Below are 6,681 nucleotides of genomic sequence, written 5' to 3'. Positions count from 1 at the left end.
GAATTTTAGTTGATTTTTTTTTAGGATTTATTTCTCCATATAAATGCTGGTGGTTATCATTTTCCTAATATATTAAATTTATCTTTTTATCCAGAAAGTCTAATCTTTTTAAAAGATTTTATTGATTTTCTTAGTATTGATGTTGAGCATGAACTTCCACAGACATTGTTGAGGCACCCCTTAAGATCTGCTATCTGTTCCCCATTCTCCTTGACTTCAGTACAGAGGCTAAACAGAGTGGGTCTGGGAAGGGGGCCATCTGCGCAGTACCAGAGGCCATGAGAAGATGAATTGGATCTTCTCTAAGACTATATTTACAAAGGGATCCTCAACTCCTTGGTGTACTCCAATGTAAGTGGGATTCCCTGGCTCTGGACCCAGAAGGACAGCTGTGGTTGTTGCCGGAGTTGCAGAGTAGGGGCTGAGAGCTGCCTCTAATTAAGTGCCTGGACTAGCTGCACAGCAGAACTGGAAAAATGTTGGGGCATTGTGATAGGAGACTCCCTGCAGTGGGTGACAGACTTGACTTGACTGGCTATTGGGAAAGATTTGCTACCTGCTAGGAGCTCAGGATGTCATGGAGAGAAAGGTGAAGTTCATCTGGCCCTCAGTTTCCCTGCTGCCTCTCACGTTGGCACCAGCAATACAGCCAGAGGAGACCTAGGGTATATCAAGCTTGACTACACAGCCCCAGGGGTGAGGATACAAGAACCTGTTGATGTTTCCTTAATACTGTCAGTTAGGGGGAACAATTGAGGAAGAGTAGATGAATCCTGCAGGTTAAAGCCTATGGTGCAGCTGATCTCGACAAATTTGATTTTTGAGACCACAGAACATTCTTTATGTCTCAAGGACTGGGAGCCACAAACATGGATTTCTAAAGGGAATTAATGTCGCATTAACTTGATTGCCTCCTATAGTGAGATTACTGTCTTAGTGGATGAGAACAGAGCAGTGGATGCTGTTTATCTTGACTTTAATAAAGCTTTTGTCTCCTATAAACTAATGGATGAAATATGAAATAGGAGACAATTAGGTAGACTGTAAAGTGTATGAACTGTTGTGATGAGGAGATTGTGGTCATTGGTGAAGAGTCCTTGTGGACATCACTCCGTAGTGCTGTACCACAAGGGTCAAACACTTTAACAGCTTCATTTAATGGCCTGAGTGATAGACAGACTGCACTCTCATCAGGTTCATAGATGATGTAGAACTGTTAGGAGATGATGATAGACCAGGTTGTGCAATACATTGAAGAAATTCTAATAGACTAATTCTAATAAGGGATTCTTCATTTTTTTTTCCCGTTAAAAAATAGTGGTGATCGGAAAGTTGTTATTTAACTTTTTTTTCTGTCATCTCTCAATTTTACAGGCTCTCTGCCTGGTCTCTACTTCTAAAAAACATGCTATTTTAGCTGTTTTTTGTTTGTTTGTTTGTTTGCTTGTTTGTTTCTTTTAATTATTATTTAGCAAATTATTCCTCAAAACTTCTGTGGTCTACCTGTGATTTTAAATCTAACTTGCCACATATTATGCCTTGTCTGTTCACCTTGCTTTTGATTTCCATACTTTTAACTCAGAAGGCTATATTTTTACATTTAGGAGGCCTGATTAGTTTGGTTGAGGTTTTTCTTTTTAACATATGCAGTTTGTTTGTATTGTTTAATGATTTTTTTTATTATTATTTTTTAAGGCTAATATTGCAGTCATATGTGGGGATATCTTGAATTCATAGCGTGATGTTTTCAGATAGCTCCATACCCTTATCAAGGGTCTTATGTAATTGGTGCACTTCAATTTGCCCTTAACTAGATTCCTATATTCTTCCTCTCTTTGAATTCTAATATATGATGGAGAATTTTTTGCTTGCTTACTAAGTCAAAGATGATTGTAGCTATAATATTTCTTCTATAACTTTACCTTGAACCAGAGGCACTGTGGTTTAATCAGATCTAAGAAAATATTTCCTTCTCCCTTTGTGCTTTCTTTAACCAGTTACTCTTAGAAACAATCTTGTCTGAAATTTTAGTTTCTACATCATCACCTCTTCTGACAATTATGAGTTTCTGTGGGGTAGTTTTCTCAATATTGCCATGAGACTGAAGCACAGTCATACACATGGTCCCACATGTGTTAATAGAAACAGGGTCAGAGAATGTTAACATGTATGTCCAAACAGCTACCATCTTACTTAACAGCTCAGATGCTGCCTCCGTGTAAAGCTAATGCAAATTTTAAAGTCTGATAGAAGATATATTTTCACCTTAAAATTATGGAGAATGTTCTTATTTTTAATGAGTTCTACTTTACACCAGATTGTGGATGATCCCTTTAATTCTGCCATCACATAACTCAAGCAAAGACAAGTGCTGCTTTGAAGTGTCATTGTGCTGTGGAAAATCTGACATTCAGATCTGAATGTAAGATGTAACAGTAAAGAAGTGGAGGATGTAGACTCCCAGACAAGGACATTTCTCTGAATTTTAATACACACCTGTACATATTCTTCAAGTCCCTCTGATTCAAACATCACAGTGTCTGTTTAGCATCAGAGAAATTCAATTTCTTTTCATTTACAAGTTCCACAGGAAAAGCAAAAGTAGGTTAGAAAAAAATAATAATAATGTTGTTTTTCCCAGTAAAACAGAGTTAGAGAAATACCTCTTTTGATCAATACAGTGACATTCCATTCTGCTGTAAAAGCTTGAGAGGGTACCAAGACATACATTATTTGGGACTTCTTAAAGGATATCAAATGAAGAAGTGAAGGACGTTGTTTTAAAGAAAGAATAAGAGGAAACATTTAGGTTGTTGATCTGAGATGTACCATCTCTGTTTCATACCATTAAGTAATGCAGAGATATCAAACAAATGATGAAAATTGATCTCATATTAGCACTGACTAATAATTCACCTTAACAGAATGATTAAAAAAACAATGCAATTGCAATGGAAAAGTTCCTGCTTGATAAGAAAATTTGTGTTTACATACTGAAGGGGACATTGTTGAAAAGCAATTAAACTTAATTGTTAAAACTTAAGTGTCTAGCAAGTGAAGTTTATAGTGTTAGTATGATTTATAGAGTCTTTTAAGTAAAGTAACCGAAGGAATTGCACACCTTTGCAAAACTATTCAAGTGGAGAGAAACAGTACAGGGTTTGCATTTTCCTGGAGTGGTCATTTGCAATATTTTAGCATGAAATGGAATGAGAGGATCAGAATTTGTAAACTAAGATCATTGATCAGTGCAAACCTTTTTCTCATGTGTTCCATAATAAAAACTTCCAAAGTTTCAGTTTAAGATCAAACAGTCTGAATGATATGAAAGAGAAGAAGGGGGTACTTGCAGGAAGATGTAAGATTTCTCTCTCCTCTTTGAGATTACACTGTTCTGAAGTAGCTATGATTATGGCATCTCTAAACTGTTACTTTAATAAGTATATTACAGTTTTAAATATGTACTGTAATACAGCTATCTGTTTAGCTGTAGTTTACTTAGACAATAAGTATAACAATTTTTAGGTGTGGAATCATTCAGCTCTCAATTGCCATGCAGTTTTTTTAAGTCAAGATAAAAAGCAATATCATGCCACACTGCGCATAAAGAACACAGTATTCATTTTCTTTTATTCTGAGCACTTATGTAGACAGCATAGAAAGGTCTTTCCTTTGACTACAGACATGGTCTTTCTCTGGTATTAATTATTCCACGTATGTCATTATCATTTATGAATCTAAACTTGATATCTAATGGCACATATCTTCAGTACTTAGGAGTCTAAATTTGATATTTAATGGCAGCAAGATACAAATTTGGGGTATTTAATTCCAGCTCTTAATTCATAAACTTGGCAGTTGTCACAATGATTTGTGGCACTTGGTGATGCCAATTATGGAGACCTAAAGTTCCCTTCTCCCCCTGGAAATCCATGCCTGAATACCCTTCCCAATATCTTCTATAAGTAACAACAGGCACTGCCTTCACAGTCCCGTTTATTGACGAAGGGAGCATTAAATTAATTCCTCTTTCTATTTTCTTAAATTCTTATCTGTATGTGTAAATTATTTTTGGGCTTATTAAATTATTGAAAAGAGTAATGTGCATTAATATAGTTTACCTAATGACTAGAGTTAACTGCCATTAGGTAAAAACCAATTTACTTAATGATCCTTTGTTTTTATTTTTATTTTAGCATTGTCTAGAAAATAGCTTTTTTAATTATTATTGTGAAGCGCTTAATATGAATAGAGACTGAAGTGCATAAGCATTCTGGGGAGAAACCTATTGGCAATTAATGGACTTTGTGGCTTACTTTCTTCTTTTCCATGATGCTTGGTCTAGTGACTATAGAGATCAGGCAAAAAAATGTATTGTAACTTTCCACTGTCTTCTGTATTTTGTTTCAGATTGTTTACCTACGTAGAATGAGCTTTAGATTGAGGCAGCATTATGTCAAAGGTAGATATATTTGTGTAATAATGTATAGTTTTAAATGTTAACACCATCCTTTCCAAATTTCATTTAAGAGAAATAGAAGAGTTATCTCAAACAAACAAAATTACTGGCTCCCAAATGGGAGTTTCTGTTTTAATCTTTTGCCCAAGTCTCAGTCTTGTCTGTAAAATAAAATGATAATTAAAAACAATTACCTTCCTTCTACTCTGAAAATCACAACTATGGATACACTACTATCCTTAAAATGTGCTTGCATTCAGTGAACGTGCTCTTCATGCTTATGGTAGATAAATGTATATATATGTATTTGTAAAATAAAAATTAACATATTTTGATGAGAATTCTTTTATAAATCATGCATTCTTGATTATATTTGATGCATTTCAATAGTTTGGGTCATACTGAGAATAGCCGACATATAAAGCTATCATACTGTGTTCATACTCAGATAGAAATTAAGAAACAGTGGTTTGGCTGAAAGGGATCTTCCCAATGCATATGTAGAAAATATTCAAGGGGTTCTTCTATCAGTTGTGTACAGGTTTCATTCAGTTTAGAGTCTGTCCGTGCTGCAAATGATGGAAACATTCATGCTAACTCAGTTACCAAAGGTGGTTTGCAATTTATCTGTCCCCGTGATAATTTTTAACTACATCAATTTCAGATTTATGAATTTAAAATCCTGCTGGCTTTTAAAAACTATTTGTTGATATTTTCAGAAAGTAAGGTGACTATGCCTGAAATTACAATTTGGGAATATGACTGACATTTCTACTTTATCATGAAACTAGTTTTATCAAGACTCTTGAAACAGAGAGTTAGTGGAAAAGGTGTAAAATGAATTTCAGCTGTGAATATGTTGATGAAAGTTGTTTACAGGTTTAGAAGGTTATCACAAGTATGCGTAGAGATAACTTGGATTTAATATGAATTGCTGAACATATGCATGACCTAGTGCCTGTTAGCATAAGCAGGTAGATATGTTCAGACCTGCTGAAAATGTTTCAAGAGGTAAGGACTTTTCAATTTTGGAAATAAGTGTATGAAAACTTGCCAATCGATGTTATACCCAATCAAGGTACAGATAAAAGTCTTCCAAGGATTCCACCTCATTGCTTTCTACCAAACTGTACTCACTTTATTTATGTTAATCATTTAGGATTTCTAAACAAGCCTATTTTAATTTGTCCTCCATTTTTGGTTTCTGTGATCACTGCTGCAGCAGGAAGGGAGGGATAATTTAAAATAAAGATACATTCTTATGTGGCTTGATTCCTCTTGTTTATGTCACAAGCAGTTTTAAGAGTAAGATAGGAGAAAACAATGAGTTAAGAATCCTGAATATGACTAATTTTTATTAAAAACATCCATTCCCGGTGCACAAACATGTGTTGATACGTAGTTTACCAAAAGTATAAATAAAGCTGTGTGCAAAATACAGTTCACATATGTTATTCTCAAGAAAAATAATAGATACAAAAAATGTGTATTTTATACCATATGTAGGATATTAATTATTAATGTGACCTGAATATGAAATAAACTAGTTTGATGAAACAACAGATGATATTAGTCTTTTTGCCTAAAGTCTCATGCTATGAAAATGCAAGAGAGGTTTTCAAGATGTTTGTCACCTAACTTTTATGAGGGAAAGCCTGAGGCTGTCATTATGGCATGGTTTGTCCTTGCTGCAGAAAGGAAAACACTCGGAGTTAATAACAGAGCTAATAACAGTCATTGCAATCCAGGTTTTCAGGAATTAATAAAGAAAGCTTTCACCACTGAGGTGTGAGGAAATATTCTGAAATACTATGTTATGTACTTTGCAGATCCAGACAGCACTATGCTGTTCATTATCAGAAGAGAGCCTGGAAATGTAAACAGTTATATTGGAAAGATGAACAGGGGATATGACATCTGAAGTAAAAATTGTGGTACAAAAACCCTGCTCAAAGGTTGAGATGAAAAGTTTAGGAATGTCTGATCTTACTAGGAAACCCTTTTAAATTTCTTGTAATCTCTTTCATTTAATAAGATAAACATTATGTAACAGGCTTAGAACTGACCTGGTCTTTGTCAGATAACTGAAGTCCACAAAGATATCCTGGTACTTAAATGCCCTGAATGCCCCATCAGATAAGTAAACTCTGAACATTTCTGGAACATGTCAGATGAAACTGGTTTCTTAGAAAATGCTTATAAAGTCTGTTTTAGGGGGGAAA

This window comes from Meleagris gallopavo, chromosome 1, assembly GCF_000146605.3.
Source record: "Meleagris gallopavo isolate NT-WF06-2002-E0010 breed Aviagen turkey brand Nicholas breeding stock chromosome 1, Turkey_5.1, whole genome shotgun sequence".
Classification (NCBI taxonomy): domain Eukaryota; kingdom Metazoa; phylum Chordata; class Aves; order Galliformes; family Phasianidae; genus Meleagris; species Meleagris gallopavo.
Note: the sequence above shows the minus strand (reverse complement) of the source record.